The sequence below is a fragment of the Scyliorhinus torazame genome, chromosome 6 (assembly GCF_047496885.1).
Source record: "Scyliorhinus torazame isolate Kashiwa2021f chromosome 6, sScyTor2.1, whole genome shotgun sequence".
Taxonomy (NCBI): domain Eukaryota; kingdom Metazoa; phylum Chordata; class Chondrichthyes; order Carcharhiniformes; family Scyliorhinidae; genus Scyliorhinus; species Scyliorhinus torazame.
In genome coordinates, this window is record NC_092712.1 from 264,484,638 (window position 1) to 264,505,107 (window position 20,470).

A 20,470-nucleotide genomic window follows, 5' to 3' on the forward strand; every position below is an offset into this window, starting at 1 on the left:
TTTGCACATTCTCCCCATGTCTGCGTGGGTTTCACCCCCACAACCCAAAGATGTGCAGGTTGGGTGGTTTGGCTACGCTAAATTGCTCCTTAATTGGAAAAAAATAATTGGGTACTCTAAATTTATTTTTTTAAATTGAAGCCCGACGGGTCGGTGCATCTCTGCGGGGATCATAAAATGACAGTGAACTGGGTATCACGCTTCGACGGTTCTCCAGTCCCCAGGATCGAGGATCTGTATGCCAAGTTCAGCGGTGGACTTGCATTCACCAAGCTGGATATGAGCCATGCACATCTCCAACTGGCCTGGCCCCCAAGCCAAGAAAATTCATCACCATCAACACGCACCGGGGACTCTTGACTATATTCGGTCACCATTCGGAGCCTCCTCAGTGTGTGCAATATTTCAGAGGATAATGAAAAACATCTTGTGGGGAATTACTGCACGTGCCGATCTACTTAGTTGATAACCGGTTTACCCGACCAGGAGCACCTCCACAACTTGACAGAATTACGACAACGCTTTGAGGAGGCTGGCGTCCGCCTCCGCCGAGAGAAGTGTGCCTTCAATGCAATAGAGGTGATGTTCCTCTGGTACCGCTTGGACCGCCACAGTCTGCACCCCATGTGAGGAGAAGGTCCCGACCAACCGCCACACCCTGGTGCCAGGGGGACCAATGTAACTTCAGGTTTTCCTAGGGTTGATCAATTATTATGGAACGTTCCTTCTGGGGTTGGCCACCATATTGCCCCCCCCTCTATAGACTACTAAAGAAAGGATTCTTCCCCACAGCTACTGGACTGCTCAACGACTCTTCTTCGGACTGAACTGTTACCTGTAAGAACAGTATTCACGATGCCCTATGCTGCTCTTGCTCATGTATTTGCTTTGTTTGGCCCTTTGTAACCAATCATTGTTTGTCGATGTAACATTTGTCAATGTACTCTGTCGAGTATTCTTTTTTTCCTACTATGTAAATACTGTCTACGTTCCCTTGTACCGAAGTACAGTGTAAAGTATGTTTCTGTGGCCATGTGACACTAAATCAAATCAAACAACTCTGGACGTGGGGTGCTGAGCACCAGGCAGCATTTGCCAGAGTAAAACAAAAGCAGCAGCTTTCCTCTTCAAGACTGCTTACTCATTTTGACTCCTCTAGGCCACTCTTACTGACCAGCGACGCATCCGCTTACGGTGTTGGGGCTGTGATCGCTCTGTAATGGAAGGCGGTTCTGATCGACCTATCGCATTTGCACCGAGGACATTGCTCAACGCAGAGAAATGGTATGCACAAGTGGAGAAAGAAGGACTGTAACATTTGGCGTACAAAAATTCCAGCAGTATGTCTTCAGGCACCACTTCACCGTCCTGACGGACCACAAAGCCCCTTCTGGGGCTCTTCAAAGAGGACCGCGCGATTCTTCCCATAGCCTCCGCCCGAGCTGGGCGCTATCACTGGTAGCATATGATTAGTATTGGAGTACTGCTTCAAGGTCCACATACCCCACGCTGACGCTTTGAGCCAACTACCACTGCCCTCTAAGCCAGCTACTCCTGCCACCACCGATGAGGTAATGGCTGCCCTCCATTTCATGGACTCATTACCGGTTAAGGCATCTCGCATCCGGGGCTGGGCCCAGACCGACCCACAGCTTTCCCACATCAGGCACATGGTGCAGTATGTGGCCCAGAACCAGGCTGTGCCTGAGGACCTGTAGGCTTACACAGGGAAGATGCAAGAACTGAGTATCAAAGACGGCGTGCTCTTATGGAGCATCCGCATGGTGGCCCCCAAGCTTGGGTGTGCGGCACTCTTACTAGATCTCAATAATGGATACCTGGAAGTGTCTAAAATGAAGATGCTTACCTGTAGCTATGTCTGATGGCCTGGCATCAATTGAACAAGTAGCCTAGCGATGCCCCAATGTTGGGCGTACCAACAATTACTCCCGGCAGTCACTCTGCACCCTTGGGAATGGCCTGGAAGGCCTTGGCCTGGGTTCGTGTCGACAATCGGGGCCTTTCCAGGGGCAATGTAGACTCTCACTCTTGAGTGGCTGGAAGTGGTGCAGATGTAGGTCCCAACCGACTGGCCAACAGGATGCATGGAATTCCTGAGGTACTAAGTGTCCGATAATGGCACAGTGTTTACATGTGCGGCGTTCGTGCCTGCCAATGGGATTCTACAGTTGAGGACTGCTCCCTACCACCTGGCTTCAAATAGACTGGCTGAAAGAGCGGTCCAAACATTTAAGCTGGGCATGAAGAAGCTGACGGCTGAATCCTGGGCCTGTTGGGCTGTCTGTTTTTAAAATCACACAACACCGCATGCCACCATCCCACGCCGGGCGTCGCACCAGCGGAGCTCTCGATGGGACGTCGACTCTGCACCCGCCTGAGCTTGTTCATCCCTGATCTAAGCGGGAGGGCCCGCTGGAACCAGGGTCAATCCAATGGCGACGCCGGCCGGCGCCCGCTTGCACACAAGTTTGCCCCAGGCGGTGCGGTGCATGTCCAAAACTTCGGCGATGGGGGCCGTTTGGGTCCCAGGTATCATCTTGGCGGCCACCGGACTGATGTCCTACAAAGATGGGAATCCAATCACCACATGGATCACCTTAGGGGCCGGGTGCCAGATATCTCTGCCCCTCTCGTATAAAAAGGAGACCCTCCGGGGAGTGGTGGTGTTTGTCTGGAACTAATAATAAACTTCTTTGTACTTTTTTAAACTACTGTTTATGCATGGCTGCTTGGCTTGGATTGAACACCTTCCCAAACGCTCAGTAGACTGTAACACATCCTGCTACCCGTGTGATACAAGTTGCTTTTACATTGTATGAGACATGTGCCAGCCCTGCCTATTCTCAAAGATATGGAGCTTTGTCTATTTTGCAATCTTTGTTATAAACCATAGACTCTTTAAAGCTGGTACGTAGGAACACTTGTTCCTGGTTGGTCATTTTGCATTTGGTTTGTAGCTAGGTGTGCAAGACAAATGCTTCTGGCAGCCTATGTTACTTATGGTGCTTAATTTTGTTAATAGTGAAGCAACTTTGCATTATCAAATCAAGGCATCGAGTAGAAGCTATTGGGCCTTGTTGCAGCCAGAGGAGATGGGAGCAAAAAGTACCAATTTCATGAGGCCGTATCCTGAAGGATGAATTTTGGGCTTGAATGATATTCAGGTCATCTTTAAACAAGTGTTAAGCTGTATGCCTCTGTTAATAAGGTGTTTAATTTCTGTTTAAGGGGCCCTTCAAGAAATTGAGCAGCTCTGAGCAGAGCAACTAGGAGAAAAAAAATTAGAATTGAATTGTGGAAACCAAGTGACCTGATTGTACAATCCTGGGTAACAGGAGTAGCTATAAAATAGCAACTCTTGTGTGTTATCCAATCCGTTAACATTGCAAACGACAAACACAGTTTAAGGAGTAACAGTTTCTAACCGTACTCGAGACATTTTCAGTGAAACACTTTGCACACACTGAATTTAATATATAATATATTTCTTATTTATCAACTGCAGATGAAATTCTGGTCAACTTGCATTGCAGTTTTAGCTGTGCCTTAACTACTTGACATATTCGGTTTCAAATTTATTGTAATATCTATTTGAAGCTTGTACATATTGTAATCTCATCACTGATTCACCTAACTCAATTGGGGGTGTGAATTCACACCTTTGGGGTGGAACTAAGGGGTAGCATGGCAACACAGTAGTTGGCATTGCTGCTTCACAGCGCCAGGGACCCAGGTTCAATTCCGGCCTTGGGTGACTGTGTGAAGTTTGTACGTTTTCTGCGTTTGTTTCCTCCTGGTGCTCTGGTTTCCTCCCACAGTCCAAAGAGGTGCAGATTAGGTGGATTGGCTATGCTAAATTGTCCCTTAGTGTCCAAAGAAGGTTAAGTGAGGTTACTGGGTTATGGGGATAAGGTGGGGGCGTGGGCCTAGGTAGGGTGTTCTTTCGGAGGGTTGATGCAGACCCGATGGGCCAAATGGCCTCCTTGTGCACTTTTAGGAATCATAGAATTTACAGAAGTAGGCCATTCGGCCCATCGAGTCTGCACTGGCCCTAGGAAAGAGCACCCTACTTAAGTCCCACGCCTCCACCCTATCCCTGTTATCCCCATAACCCAGACGCTCTTTAACAACATGTGGAGAATTTTGCCAATATTTGACACGCATACATGCCACTGGGGTATGTACGTTCCTTGTATGTCCCTCCACACATCCTACTAATTTAATGCCTATGCCATCTGCCTATTTACCCGTTTCTGTTAGGACACTGGTCCCATCCTGGTTTGGGTGGAGCCCTTCCTATTGGTACAGCTCTTTCCTGTCCCAGAACTGGTGCCAGTGTCTCTTGAAATAGGACCCCGCTTACCCACACCAGCCCTTTAGCCATGTGTTAATTCACCTGATCTGCCTAATCCTATTCCAATTTGTTTGGGACTCCGGCAATAATCCAGAGATTAAAGCACTTCCAATCCTACTTTTCAATTAGAGCCTGACTCCTGTCACCAGGATCTCCTCCTTGTTCCTATCTGCATCAGTGGTCCCAGCCTGGACCATGACAACTGAATTCTTCCCTCCCTTTCCAAGTTCCTCTCCAGCTGCCATGAGACATACCGTGCGCTGATATTAGGTAGGCAACACACCGTTGAGAATTCTTGTTCCTTGCTGCAGAGGAAACTATCCCCCAAATTATAAGAGTCCCCTATTACTGCCACATTTCTATTCCATTCTTTCTGAAGCTTTCTGAACCATAGTGTTTTGCTCCGCATTCTGGTTGTCCATTCTGTAGTCTTCTTGTCCTTACAAAGAGCGAAGATGTTGTATCTGTTGCATAGGATCAGTGACTGTGGAACCTTCTCCTCAACCTCTCCTAAATCCGAACTACCTAGCTCCCTACCCGTCACACCCTCCCGTTCCTGAACATGTGTCTTTCTCCTGGGTATGACTGCGCTCTGGATATAACTGCCCGAAAGGTCCTCCCTCTTTTTATCTGTTGGGAGTGTGCCCAACCCGCATTCCAGCTTAATGAATCTGAGCCAGAGAGAATTGAGATGGAGACATCTCCTGCAGACTTGTTTGCTCAGGATAATCTCCCTGTCCATGAACTCCCACATTCTGCAGCATGGACACACAACCTGCCCTGCCATATCGTCGACTAGCCTTATTTATTTATTTCAAGTCTTATTCAACAGTCACCTATAGTAAATTTAATACTTTACTCGTACTTTCCCCGTGCAAGGTTAAACAGCTGTCTACTTTACAGAAAGAGCAGCTTTAAAACTCTCTATCGCCTAACTGCTTAACCTTAACTTAACTAATAAATGCCTCTAGACTTCAGCTCTCTGATCCTGCTTCCACTCTCCTTGTTTTGTAAAAGACTGGGACAGCACCTCTGCACTCGCTGTGTAGAACTCCCTCACTCACTAAATTCCTTGCATTAAGCACTCTTACAAAGCAGTAATAACTGTTCAGCTGCCAGTAGCAGGCAGCTTGTTTACCACTCAGACTGACAGAGACCCGGCCTTAACTTGAAGTTAATGCTAAATGCAACATTTGACTAGATTTTAAGATTCCCTCGCCCACAAAATTTCCAGCGTTCAGCATTCTGTAAAAGCAGTGTTCCAATCAAACTAGACTGTGCTGCTTGGGTCAATTTTTTTTTCCCACTGCCAGTTTTGGGGAACTCCTTGGAACCTTTTCATGGACTCTCGGTTCAGAATCACTGACCTAGAACTCATTTGGCGAGGTTTGTGGCCGGTGTCGTATCGGGCGTGTATTCGGTATATAATTCTGCCAAAGTTGCTCCTTGCCCTTTGCCCAAGTATAATTTCTTCATTTAAACCTCAGTACACATTAAAACTATTGGCAGAATGAAGGAATACTTACTCACAGGTGATTGCAATAATTTAAAACCATGGGAATTTGCGAACACATCAATTATGGTAGAGTGTGCATGGCGTTTAAACTTGTAAGCCAATTCAACATCGTGTTTGCAATGCTGTAATTTTATTTTTTTAAAGCAGTCTATTACATCATCTTGAATCATATAAATTACAGCACCGAAGGACACCTTTTAGTTCATTGATCTGGGTTAGTGATGGCTCTTCAGCTCGCCATTCAGTCCCATCTCCCTGCCATTTCTGTGTATTCTTCTGCAAAGTTTTCCTTTTCAAAACCAATTTAAATAACTTTCTGATCATTGCTTCAAAAACCACTTGTGGTAAAGTATTCCATTCTCTTCATCACCTTCTCGTGAAACATTTTTGCGTCGTCATCCTCAATTTACGCGACCCATGTTACCAGTTCCCCAAACAACCAAAGCCATTTTTCACAATTTCTTTGTTGCATTTCATAACCTTGAATGCCGCAGTTAGCCCCCTAGAACCGTCTAATTTACAATGAAATGGACTTCAATTTTAAAACGTTTTTGTGGTATTTATTGGTTTCCTGAAACGTATTTGGAAGCTTATTGATGGGATAAGTCTTTCATTATTAAAGACAGCAGCAAAATAGATTTTGTCATTGCTGAAGGTCTTTGATGAACATTTGTCAGCGAATGAGAGGCCTAAATATTTAGTTAAGAAAACAGAATAATTTCTTAAAGCAATTACACAATCACTCAAATAGAGTTTAAACTCATTAAGCTGATGTATTCAATTAAAACATTTGTCATACAAATCTAACTATTCAGAAAATGTTGACTAAACTTTTTAGTTGACTGAAATCCCCTTGGAGATTTTCCTGTATTGGTCAAAAAGGTAATTAGAGCATCATTGTATTCTAATCTAATGTTTCCAGTAATTATTCTGTGCAGGAAGTGAAGTTTCCTGAATTGGGTCTGCCTATCACTTTTTAAAAAAAAAAATATGTTTTATTGAAATTTTTTTCCCCAAACAACAATTTTTCCCCTCTTACAAAGCAAACGCAACAATAACAATACAGAAATTTTTAACAATACACAAGTAACAAAACCCCTTTATCTTTGACCTAAACTAAACTAAACCCACCCCCCCCCACCCCTTCCCCCTGGGTTGCTGCTGGTCATCTGTCTTCCCTCTAACGTTCCCCTAGGTAGTCGAGAAATGGCTGCCACCGCCTGGTGAACCCTTGAGCCGATCCTCTCAGGGCAAACTTTATCTGCTCCAGTTTAATGAACCCCGCCATATCATTTACCCAGGCCTCCAGTCCGGGGGGTTTCGCCTCCTTCCACATGAGTAGGATCCTGCGCCGGGCTACTAGGGACGCAAAGGCCACAACGTCGGCCTCTTTCGCCTCCTGCACTCCCGGCTCTTCCGCAACTCCAAATAGAGCTAACCCCCAGCCTGGTTTGACCCGGGCCTTCACCACCCGCGAAATCACTCCCTTCACTCCCTTCCAATACCCTTCCAGTGCCGGGCACGCCCAAAACATATGTGCGTGGTTTGCCGGGCTCCCGCCACACCTCCCACATTTGTCCTCCACTCCAAAGAACCTGCTCAATCTTGCTCCCGTTATGTGTGCTCTATGTAGCACCTTAAATTGAATCAGGCTAAGCCTGGCGCATGAGGAAGAGGAATTTACCCTGCTTAGGGCATCAGCCCACATACCCTCCTCTATCTCCTCCCCTAGTTCTTCTTCCCACTTTCCTTTTAGTTCGCCCACCGACTCCTCCCCCTCTTCCCTCATCTCTCGGTAAATCTCTGACACCTTGCCCTCTCCGACCCACACCCCTGAAAGCACCCTGTCCTGTATCCCCTGTGTCGGGAGCAACGGAAATTCCCTCACCTGTTGTCTAGTAAACGCCCTCACCTGCATATATCTCAAGAAATTTCCCCGGGGCAACTTATACTTTTCCTCCAATGCTCCCAAGCTTGCAAAAGTCCCATCTATAAATAAATCTCCCACCCTCCTAATTCCCAACTGGTACCAGCTCTGAAATCCTCCATCCATTCTTCCTGGGGCGAACCTATGGTTGTTCCTGATTGGGGTCCCCTCCAGGGCTCCCCGCACCCCTCTCTGTCGCCTCCACTGTCCCCAGATATTCAATGTTGCCGCCACCACCGGGTTCGTGGTAAACCTTTTAGTTGAGATCGGTAGCGGCGCCGTCACCAGCGCCTCTAAACTCGTCCCTTTACAGGACTTTCTCTCCAGTCTTTCCCACGCCGCTCCCTCACCCTCCATCATCCATTTACGTATCATTGCCACATGGGCGATTACTATTGGGCCGCCAAAGTTCGGTAGTGCCAATCTTCCTCTGTCCCTACTACGCTGAAGGAACCCCCTCCTTACTCTCGGAACCCTCCCTGCCCACACGAAGCTCGCGATGCTCCTGTCTATTTTATTAAAAAAGGTCTTGGTGATTAGTATAGGGAGACATTGAAATACAAATAAGAACCTCGGGAGGACCATCATCTGCCTATCACTCTTAAAGATCATATTAAAAGACTAAAATATTATGGAAATACTCATTCAAATCCCTGTTCCATGTGCCACTCGCATTGCAGTAATGATCAGATGCAATAAAAGAAAATTCCTCAGCAAATCTGGCATTAATGTGCCCAGCTTTACTTCAGCAAAAATCCAATTTAGATGGCTAATTGTGACATTTTTCTTGATGATTTTTTTAAAGAAGCATACCATATATTTACTATATGTGAACCATTTTTGAGACTTTGTGTGTCATGGTCGTGTACGTGATATTTTGCTTCCGAAGTTAAAATGCCATGAAAGTGCAGAAAGTAATCAAGAAGGCCTTCTGCAATGCTGGCCTTTCTATCTAGAGGACTGGAATACAGGGACCCAGAAGTTATGCTGCAGCTTTACAAAGCTCTGGTTAGACCTCATTTGGAGTACCATGAGCAGATCTGGGCACCACAACATAGGAAGGATATTTTGGCCTTGGAGTGAGTGCAACATAGGTTTACAAGAATGGTACCCGGACTTCAGGAGTTAAGTTATGAGGTGAGATTATGCAAATTAGGCCTGTTTTCTCTAGAATTTAGAAGGTTGAGGGTGATCTGATTGAGGTCTTCAAGGTATTAACAGGAATATACAGGATAGATATTGATAACCTGTTTCCACTGGTTGGAGATTCTCGAACTAGGGGGTATAGTCTAAAAAATAGACCATTCAGGAGAGATGTTAGAAAGCACTTCTACACACAATGGGTGGTTGAGGTTTGGAACTCTCTCCCACAAACATGTATTTTGTATGCTACATCAGTTGTTAATTTAAAATGTGAAGTAGATTTTTTTTTGTGAAGCAAAGATGTTAAGGGATATGGGCCAGAGACAGTTATATGGAGGCAGACCACAGATCAGCCATGATCTCATTAAATGGCGGAGCAGGCTCGAGTGGCTGAATGGCCTACTCCTGTTCCCATGTTACTTCTATCCTGTTTTAACCATTTATTTAGCCCACTTCTTTATCTTCTTGACTTGTAGGCATTTCTTTCATACTTTGGAGTTATATGTACAAAGCAAAACTGGTTAGGTTAAAAAAAATCCTCTCTTTTATTCATAACTATGCACAAAGATTTTGTTATTACCATATAAGTTTGGAGGGTCTCTCCTTTTGCAGTTGTACCGAAGCAATTTTTGATCAGATTTGTTTTGTGGATGACTGGTGTGCATCCAGAATGCTGAAATGATGCAGAATGGTTAGGTTCCTTTCCTAAATGAAGTGGTAGTTCATTATTTCTCTTCAGCGTTCCTAGATTCGCTATGGATAGGAGGCCAGTTAGTTTACACAGCCCTGATTTCTCCCCTCACCACCTGTAAACAAAGTGGTGTTTTTAATTTCACCCTTTATAAGTGGTGGTGGTGTATTTTCTCCAACCTTTCCGTTTTGGAATGCTCCAGTCCTCTATTAATAATCCCGCAGCAAACTGAAGATGTGTTAAATAAGAGGGCTGGTTAATTTTATACATGCACACAAAATGCGGGAAGGGGTTTCACAACGTCCACCCTTTTTGCATTCGTACAGTAGAAGAGGGATAAAGGAAAAAAGATTTTCGGGGTGAAAACCATGATAAAAATAAGAATTTGGGTTTCATGTGAGTCCAGTAAGTGAATGAAGGTTCTTTCAGGTGATTTTGTCTGGCAGAGTTCTTGGTCTTGGTCCTAGGAACTTGTTTGCAGGTTGAGTTCATTGAAGATGCAATATTCTGGAAATAAGTTCACACCCTCAGCAAAATGCAGGGTAATTTCTGGTGACCAGATTTGAGAGAGATGGAGGGCAAAGGCAGGCTGTTAGCCTGGAGTCTGGTTTATCATAAATCACAAGTGAAGAAAAAACGCAAAAGCTGTATCATTAAAGCAGTTCAAACGGCTCCAGTCTCGGTCATGCAGCCGGGTGATTCTGGGACAGGCTATTCTGCTAACAATTGTCGATTTCCTCATTGTCTTTGGATGCATCTCAATTGGCCCCGGCGCCGTATCAACTTAATTCGAGATAGCCCATCCAATACCTCCTCATTATCTATTTTAAATCCTTCCAGTGTGTTAAACATCTCCTCTTTCATTGTTGCCTTTTTTCTTGATAAAGGTGGATGAAAAGTATTCATTTAATACATCAGTTATGCCCTCTGCCTCCCATGTGTAAATACATGTTTTGGTCCCTACTCAACCCCACTTCTTATTTTAACACCCTTTTACTACATGTATGCTTGTAGAACCTTTTGATTTCCTTTTAAGTTCCTTGCCAGTCTCTTTATGTACTCTCTCTTTGCCTACCTTATTTGTTTTTTCATTTCCCCTCTGAATATTCTCCATTCAGCCTATGGGTGGCATGGTGGCACAGTGGTTAGCACTGCTGCCTCACAGAGCCAGGGACCCAGGTTCGATTCCGGCCTTGGATGTCTGTCTATGTGGAGTTTGTATGTTCTCCCCATGTCTGCATGGGTTTCTATCAGGTGCTCCGGTTTCCTCTCCACAGTCCAAAGATGTGCAGTTTAGATGGATTGGCCATGCTAAATTGCCCCTTGGTGTCCAAAGATGTGCAGGGTTATAGGGTTAGGGGATAGGGTGGGGAGGTGGGCCGAGGTTGGTGCAGACTCGATGGGCCGAATGTCCTTCCTTTGCACTGTAGGAATTCTATGGTTCTATGTTGTGTTATCCACCTGATACCTGACATGGTCATATTTTTCCCCTTTTCATCTTAATTTCTATCTCTTTTTGACATCCAGAGAACACTGGATTTGTTTGCTCTACATTTCCCACTTTCTGGGAATATACAGGTTGTGCATAAACTATCTTTCCTTTGCCCATTGTTCGGATACCATTTTTCCTGCCAACATATGACTCCAATTTATATCCATTCTTATCCCATTGATGTTAGATTTCCAAATACTTGACAGGTTTTTAATTGATGAGGAATATTTGAAAGTTTGGTTATCCTTAAAGTTGATAAGGTACCAAGATGGGATGAGGTGCATCCAAGGATGCTGAGGGAAGTGAGAGTAGAAATTACAGCGGCACTGGTCATACTTTTCAAGTTTTCCTTCGACTCCGGGGTAGTGCCAAAAGACTGGAGAATTGCAAATATTACATCTTTGTTCAAAAAGGATTCAAAGATAAGCCCAGAAACTATGGGCCAGTCAGTTTAACCTCAATGGTGGGTAAGCTCCTAGGAATTATAAGTTGAGTGAAAATTAATTGTCATTTGGGTGAATGTGTGTTAATTGAGGAAAGAAATTATAGATTTGTTAAGGAAGGGGAAATCATGTTTAACTAATTTGCTGGAACTTTTTGATGAGGTAACAAAGAGAGTTGATGAGGATAATGCTGTTAGTATGGTGTTCACGGGTATTCAAATAGCATTTGATTAAGGTGCCGCACAAAAGACTTGAGTAAAAGCACTGACAGAAAAATATGGGTTGCCACCTGGGAATGCATTTCGATATATGCAAGTGAGGGCATTTGTGAGGCAACAGGTGAGGGAATTTCCGCAGCTCCCGGCGCAAGAGATCCAGGACAGAGTGATTTCGGGGGCATGGGTGGGTGATGGTAGGGTGTCAGATATGTATATAGGGAAATGAGAGACGAGGGGGAGACGATGGTAGAGGAGCTGAAGGGAAAATGGGAGGAGGAGCTGGGGGAAGAGATTGAGGAGGGGCTGTGGGCAGATGCCCTAAGTAGGGTAAACTGTTCGTCCTCGTGTGCCAGGCTCAGCCTGATACAATTCAAGGATCTACACAGGGCGCATATGACTGGAGCAAGGCTGAGTAGGGGAGTGGGGAGATGCGCGGGAAGCCCGGCGAACCACACCCACATGTTTTGGTCATGTCCGGTATTGCATGGGTTCTGGGTGGGTGTGGCAAAAGTGATTTCAAAGGTGGTGGGGGTCCGGGTCGAACCAGGCTGGGGGTTGGCTATATTTGGGGTTGCAGATGAGCGGGAGTGCAGGAGGCGAGAGAGGCCGATGTTTTGGCCTTTGCGTCCCTAGTAGCCCGGCGAAGGATTCTACTTATGTGGAAAGAAGCTAAGCCCCCGGGTGTGGAGGCCTGGATCAATGACATGGCAGGGTTCATAAAATTGGAGCGAATAAAGTATGCACTAAGTGGTTCGGCTCAAGGGTTCACCAGGCGGTGGCAACCGTTCCTCGACTATCTCGCAGAGCAATAAGGGAAAATAGGAAAGGTAGCAGCAGCAACACGGGGGGGGGGGGGGGGGGGGGGGGGGGGGGGGGCGGGGGGGAAGAGAGAAGAGAGGGCTCATTTGGGTCCTCAGGGGTTTTATGTGTGTGTTTATATATTAGTTATTTATATTAGATGTTACGAAGTTACTATTTTAGTTACTATTTCTGTTGTTTCTTATTTTGTTGTTGGCAGTTGCCGTTAGTTAGCATATTATTTTTTTAAAACTATCAATGTATATATTATTACAAAGTTGTAAAATGGGAAAATTTTGTTTGATCGAAAAACTTTTTTTTTTTTTATAAATGTTTTATTGAAAATTTTTTCCCAAACAACAATTTTTCCCCTCTTACAAAGCAAACGCAACAATAACAATACAGAAATTTTAAACAATACACAAGTAACAAAACCCCTTTATCTTTGACCTAAACTAAACCCCCCCTCCCCCCCCCCCCCCCCCCCCCCCTCCCCCTGGGTTGCTGCTGCTGGTCATCTGTCTTCCCTCTAACGTTCCCCTAGGTAGTCGAGAAATGGCTGCCACCGCCTGGTGAACCCTTGAGCCGATCCTCTCAGGGCAAACTTTATCTGCTCCAGTTTAATGAACCCCGCCATATCATTTACCCAGGCCTCCAGTCCGGGGGGTTTCGCCTCCTTCCACATGAGTAGGATCCTGCGCCGGGCTACTAGGGACGCAAAGGCCACAACGTCGGCCTCTTTCGCCTCCTGCACTCCCGGCTCTTCCGCAACTCCAAATAGAGCTAACCCCCAGCCTGGTTTGACCCGGGCCTTCACCACCCGCGAAATCACTCCCGTCACTCCCTTCCAATACCCTTCCAGTGCCGGGCATGCCCAAAACATATGTGCGTGGTTTGCCGGGCTCCCGCCACACCTCCCCCATTTGTCCTCCACTCCAAAGAACCTGCTCAATCTTGCTCCCGTTATGTGTGCTCTATGTAGCACCTTAAATTGAATCAGGCTAAGCCTGGCGCATGAGGAAGAGGAATTTACCCTGCTTAGGGCATCAGCCCACATACCCTCCTCTATCTCCTCCCCTAGTTCTTCTTCCCACTTTCCTTTTAGTTCGCCCACCGACTCCTCCCCCTCTTCCCTCATCTCTCGGTAAATCTCTGACACCTTGCCCTCTCCGACCCACACCCCTGAAAGCACCCTGTCCTGTATCCCCTGTGTCGGGAGCAATGGAAATTCCCTCACCTGTTGTCTAGTAAATGCCCTCACCTGCATATATCTCAAGAAATTTCCCCGGGGCAACTTATACTTTTCCTCCAATGCTCCCAAGCTCGCAAAAGTCCCATCTATAAATAAATCTCCCACCCTCCTAATTCCCAACTGGAACCAGCTCTGAAATCCTCCATCCATTCTTCCTGGGGCGAACCTATGGTTGTTCCTGATTGGGGACCCCACCAGGGCTCCCCGCACCCCTCTCTGTCGCCTCCACTGTCCCCAGATATTCAATGTTGCCGCCACCACCGGGTTCGTGGTAAACTTTTAGGTGAGATCGGTAGCGGCGCCGTCACCAGCGCCTCTAAACTCGTCCCTTTACAGGACTTTCTCTCCAGTCTTTCCCACGCCGCTCCCTCACCCTCCATCATCCATTTACGTATCATTGCCACATTGGCGGCCCAATAGTAATCGCCCAAGTTCGGTAGTGCCAATCCTCCTCTGTCCCTACTACGCTGAAGGAACCCCCTCCTTACTCTCGGAACTTTCCCTGCCCACACGAAGCTCGTGATGCTCCTGTCTATTTTATTAAAAAAGGTCTTAGTGATTAGTATAGGGAGACATTGAAATACAAATAAGAACCTCGGGAGGACCATCATCTTAATTGCTTGCACCCTGCCCGCCAGCGATAGAGGCTGCATGTCCCACCTCTTGAAGTCCTCCTCCATTTGTTCTACCAACCGTGTCAGATTGAGTCTGTGCAAGGTTCCCCAGCTCCTAGCGATCTGAATCCCCAGGTATCGGAAGTTTCTTTCCACTTTCCTTAGAGGCAAGCCTTCTATCTCTCTACTCTGGTCCCCTGGATGTATCACAAATAATTCACTCTTTCCCATGTTTAGCCTATACCCCGAGAAATCCCCGAACCCCCTCAAAATTCGCATAACCTCTATCATTCCCCCCGCTGGGTCCGACACGTATAACAATAGGTCATCCGCATATAACGAGACTCGGTGTTCTTCTCCCCCTCTAATCACCCCTCTCCATTTCCTGGAGTCTCTCAACGCCATGGCCAGAGGTTCAATTGCCAACGCGAACAACAATGGAGACAGCGGGCATCCCTGTCTTGTTCCCCTATATAGTCGGAAATACTCCGATCTATGTCGACCTGTAACTACGCTTGCCGTTGGAGCCCCATAAAGAAGTCTAACCCAGCTAATAAACCCGTTCCCAAACCCAAACCTCCTTAACACTTCCCATAAATACTCCCACTCCACCCTATCAAATGCCTTCTCTGCGTCCATTGCCGCCACTATCTCTGCCTCCCCCTCCACTGGGGGCATCATTATCACCCCTAATAGTCGTCGCACGTTAACATTCAGTTGTCTCCCTTTTACGAACCCTGTCTGATCTTCGTGCACCACCCCCGGGACACAGTCCTCTATCCTCGATGCCAGTACCTTTGCCAACAATTTGGCGTCCACGTTCAACAATGAAATGGGTCTATAGGACCCGCACTGCAACGGATCTTTATCCCTCTTCAAAATTAACGATATCGTCGCCTCCGACATCGTCGGGGGTAGAGTCCCCCCTTTCCTGGCCTCATTGAACGTCCTCACCATCAACGGGGCCAACAAGTCCACATATTTTCTGTAATACTCCACCGGGAACCCGTCTGGTCCTGGGGCCTTCCCAGCTTGCATGCTTCCCAGTCCCTTAATAACCTCGTCCACCCCAATCGGTGCCCCCAGGCCTACCACCCCCCGCTCCTCCACTTTCGGGAACCTCAATTGGTCCAGGAACTGCCGCATCCCCTCCTCTCCCTCTGGGGGTTGAGACCTATACAGTTCCTCATAGAAGGTCTTGAACACCTCATTTATCTTTCCTGCCCTTCGCACCGTGTCTCCCCTTTCGTCTCTAATTCCTCCTATTTCCCTCGCTGCTGCCCTCTTTCGCAATTGATGAGCCAACAGGCGACTCGCCTTTTCCCCATATTCATACCTCCTCCCCTGTGCCTTCCTCCACAGTACCTCCGCCTTTCTGGTGGTCAGAAGGTCAAATTCCGTCTGGAGTCGTCTCCTCTCCCTGTACAATTCCTCCTCCGGGGTCTCTGCAAATTCCCTATCCACCCTTAAAATCTCCCCCAGTAATCTTTCCCTTTCCTTGGCCTCTGTTTTCCTTTTGTGGGCCCCAATGGAGATCAGCTCTCCTCTGACCACCGCTTTTAGTGCTTCCCATACCACTCCCACAGGGACCTCGCCGTCGTCATTGACCTCCAGGTATCTCTCAATACACCCCCGCACTCTTGCACACACTCCCTCATCCGCCATCAGTCCCACATCTAATCGCCAGAGTGTTCTCTGCTCCCTTTCCTCTCCTAATTCCAGGTCCACCCAATGTGGGGCATGATCCGAAACCGCTATGGCTGAGTACTCAGCTTCTTCCACCCTAGAGATCAACGACCTTCCCAAAACAAAAAAATCTATCCGGGAGTACACTTTATGGACATGGGAGAAGAAGGAATACTCCCTAGCCCTAGGTCTAAGAAATCGCCATGGATCCACTCCCCCCATTTGGTCCATAAACCCCTTAAGTACCTTGGCCGCTGCCGGCCTTCTTCCGGTCCTTGAGCTGGATCTATCTAGCCCCGGGTCCAGCACCGTATTAAAGTCCCCTCCTAAAATCAAGTTTCCTACCTCCAGGTCCGGTATACGCCCCAGCATCCGTCTCATAAATCCCGCATCGTCCCAGTTTGGGGCATACACGTTAACCAACACGACCTCCATTCCCTCCAGCCTGCCACTCACCATTACATATCTACCTCCGCTATCTGCTACAATGTTCTTTGCTTCAAATGCGACCTGTTTCCCCACCAAAATGGCCACCCCTCTATTCTTTGCGTCCAGTCCTGAGTGGAACACCTGTCCCACCCATCCTTTCCTTAGCCTAACTTGGTCCGCCACCTTTAGGTGCGTCTCTTGGAGCATAACCACGTCTGCCCTTAGTCCTTTCAAATGCGCGAGCACTCGGGCCCTTTTTATCGGTCCGTTCAGGCCTCTCACGTTCCACGTGATCAGCCTCACTAGGGGGCTACCTGCCCCCCTCCCGTGTCGACTAGCCATTACCTTCTCTAGGCCAGTCCCATATCCCGCCTCCGCGCTCCCGCTCGCTCCCCCAGCGTCGCACACCATCCCCGCCCACCCACTCTTTAGCCATTTCCTTTTGGATTTCCGCAGCAGCAACCCAGTTGTCCCCCCCCCCCTTCTCCCTCCCTCCTCCCCTCCCCGCTAGATCTCTTTCTAGCTTGATTGCTCCCCCCATATTACTTCCGTAAGTCAGCTGACTTCAACTGACCCCGGCTACTCCTGCTCACTCCTCGACCTCCCCATGTGGGGAACTCCCATCCGCCTTGCGCCTGTCTTCCCGCCTTATTCTTTCTGGTGCGGGAACATCCCTTTACCTGACCCGCCTCTTATGGCGCAGCTCCCTTTCCCCTCCCCCTCCCCTTCCCCATTCTCCAACTATGTCCCGTCTTTCCCCCCTCACCGGCGCCCACATTTCCCCAATGTCTCCCCCCTTCCCTGTTTACTTCTCAATTAACTTCCACCGTAACATTATCAATAACATTTCCTGCAGCATCAGTCCCTCAGTTCCGATCCAATTTCTCTTCTTTGATGAAGGTCCATGCTTCCTCCGCCGTCTCGAAATAATGGTGTCCCTCCTGATACGTGACCCATAGTCTTGCCGGCTGCAGCATCCCGAACTTCACCTTCCTTTTATGCAACACCTCTTTGGCTCGGTTGAAGCTCGCCCTCCTTCTCGCCACCTCCGCACTCCAATCCTGGTATACCCGTACCACTGCATTCTCCCATCTGCTACTCCGCACCTTTTTAGCCCATCTCAGGACCTCTTCTCTATCCTTAAGGCGGTAAAATCGCACGATTATCGCCCTGGGTGGTTCTCCCGCTTTTGGTCTTCTCGCCGGAATCCGATTTGCCCACTCCACCTCCAAGGGGCCCGTAGGGGCCTCAGCACCCATCAGTGAGCTCAGCATCGTACTTGCGTACGCTCCACAGTCCACTCCTTCCACACCCTCAGGGAGACCCAGTATCCGAAGGTTCTTCCTTCGCGCTCCATTTTCTAGGGCTTCGATCCTTTCAGTACACTTTTTATGAAGTGCCTCGTGCGTCTGTGTCTTAACCGCCAGGCCCAGGATCTCGTCCTCAATATCTGTCACCTTCTGCTCCACCACACGGAGCTCTGTCTCCTGGGTCTTTAATGTCTCCTTGAGCCCCTCAATTGCCTGTAGCAACGGGGTCAGCACCTCCCTCTTCAGCAGCTCCACGCACCGTCTCACAATTTCATGCTCAGGCCCCCATGTCGCCTGCGCTTTCTCCGCCGCCATCTTGTACTTCTCTCTTTCTGACCCTTTGGTCGACGATTCCTCGCGCTGCAGCCGCCGCCGCCGGTTTTTTCCTCCTTCGTTTGGGGGGGACTCCCTTCTCACACGCCCCACACCGGGTTGCGTCGTCGAAAAATTCCCCGTTGAGGCTCTTAAAAGAGCCCGAAGGTCCGTCGGAGCTGGAGCCGCCGAAGCGTGCGGCTAGCTAGGCATCACCGCAACCGGAAGTCCCTTCAGTGGCCTTGATGAGGTCTTTTCACAGTTGTTCCCTCTGCTGCTAGAATTCACCTTTGATACAGGCCCTCAGGTCAGCTTGCAGCTTTAAGCTTGCCCTTCCCCCGCCTGCATGCTGGAAGAGGCCCTGTTTATCCTGTAGTTGCAGCCAAATCTTTCACTGTTTCTGCGTGTGTCTGGCAACCAAGAGACATACCCTTCCTGGGGGACACTGTCGGGGGAATATTGCCGCCTTCTTCCCACACCGGGAAATGTCAAACAAATGCCGTGGGGGCCCTGTAAAAGAGCCCAAAAGTCCGTTCCAAGCAGGAGCTGCCGAATATGCGACCTAGCTCTGCATAGCCGCACCCGGAAGTCTTGATCGAAAAACTTTAATAAAATATATTTATTTAAAAAAACTTGAGTAAAGTTATGATTCCAGGCATAAAAGGGGCAATAACAGTGTGGAAACTAAATTGGCTGAGTGACAAGAAAACTGAGATTGTTGTAAATGGGTCTTTGTCAGACTGGAGAAGGTTTGCCTTGGAGTTACTCTGGGATTGGTGTTTAGGACCCTTTCTATTCCTTATATCAATAACTTAGACCTTGCTGTACATGGCACAATTGCGAAAGTTGAAAGCATTGTGAGCAGTGACCATGATGTAAAATGTAAAAAGGACAGAGAGCGTGGTGAAATGAGTCAACAAGCGGCAGACGCAATTTAATGCATGCAGTGGGAAGTGATTCATTTTGGTATGAAGAATGTAGATAGACGGCACAAAATAAAGGGTAGAACTCTAAAGGGGGTGCAGGAACAGAGGGACCTGGGTGTCTCTTTGCAGAAGTCATTGAAGGTGGCAGGATAGGTTGAGAGATTGATTATTAAAGTAATCATCAATCATAGAGTACAAAAGTATAGAAGGTTATGTAAACTATTGATTTGTCTTCGGCTGGATTATTGCGTTCAATTCTGGGCATTACACTTTAGGAAAGATGTGATGACGTTAAGAGAGGATGCAGAAAAGATTCACAGAAAAATGGTTCCAGGCATGAGGAGCTTCACTTAAGCAAATTGGAGAGCTTGGGACTGTTTTCCATGCAGAAGAGAAGGTTGAGAGGGGATTTGATAGAGGTGTTCAAAATCAGGAGGAGTCTGGACAGGGAACGGAGGGAAAAATTGGCCCATTGGTAGATGGAAAAGGAACAAGAGGCATAGACTCTAGGTAATTGGCATACAAAGCAATTGAGTCACGAGGGAAAACTTTATCACACAGTGTGTCATTGAGATCTCAAATGCACTGCAGAATGTGGTGGAGGCAGGTTGAATGGAGGCATTCAAGAGGGAACTGGTTTATTAGCTGAAAGGGAAGAATGGACAGGGCTACAGGGAGAAGACCGTGCAATTGCACTCGGTGAATTGCCCCATCGGCGAATGAGCATGGATCTGAAAGGTGGAATGGCCTCCTGTGCTGTAACCATTCTGTGATATTTATTTTTACCTGGACCATTTTGTGCTGCTGCCGATTCCTGTTAAACGCTCTGCCTTTCCTGATTTACTCTGCTTGTCTTTACCAACATTGTTGCACTTCTCTACTGTCTCAACCTTTCTCTTCAGATTTTAAACCTTCCTTCATGTGACTTCCCCTAAACCATCCTCCCCCATCCCAGCCCCACCATGCATGACTATGCACAGTTGTATGTAATATATTGTACCTCTTAGCACATAAAGGAAAGGGTGCTTTACTATAATTTCCACTTTGGAGACATACAAGTTGATCTTTGGTATGGTCTACCTGCTTCAAATATTTAATTAATTTCACCATTAAAATTTAGAACCAGTCTTTGCATAATCAACCATTGCAGCATCATTTCATTTATAGCATGGAGCATCCTCCTCCTGCAGGAAACAGCATTTATTTTTATTGACTCATCAATCAAGATTTCTGGTAACAATTATTTGTGTACCTCAATAAAAATATTGCACTTTTTAACTCTGTGTGCTATGTGTTCTACCTACACATTAGATTTTAAATGATTCCTATGCTGTTAAT

At 47.3% G+C, this 20,470-nt stretch overlaps 1 protein-coding gene across 3 annotated transcripts in view; it reads left to right on the forward strand.

The window, feature by feature from the left end:
- LOC140425404 (F-actin-uncapping protein LRRC16A-like) overlaps window positions 1–20,470 on the forward strand; it is a 530,177-nt gene that overhangs the window by 121,880 nt on the left and 387,827 nt on the right. The gene's annotated exons all lie outside the window — the stretch shown is intronic.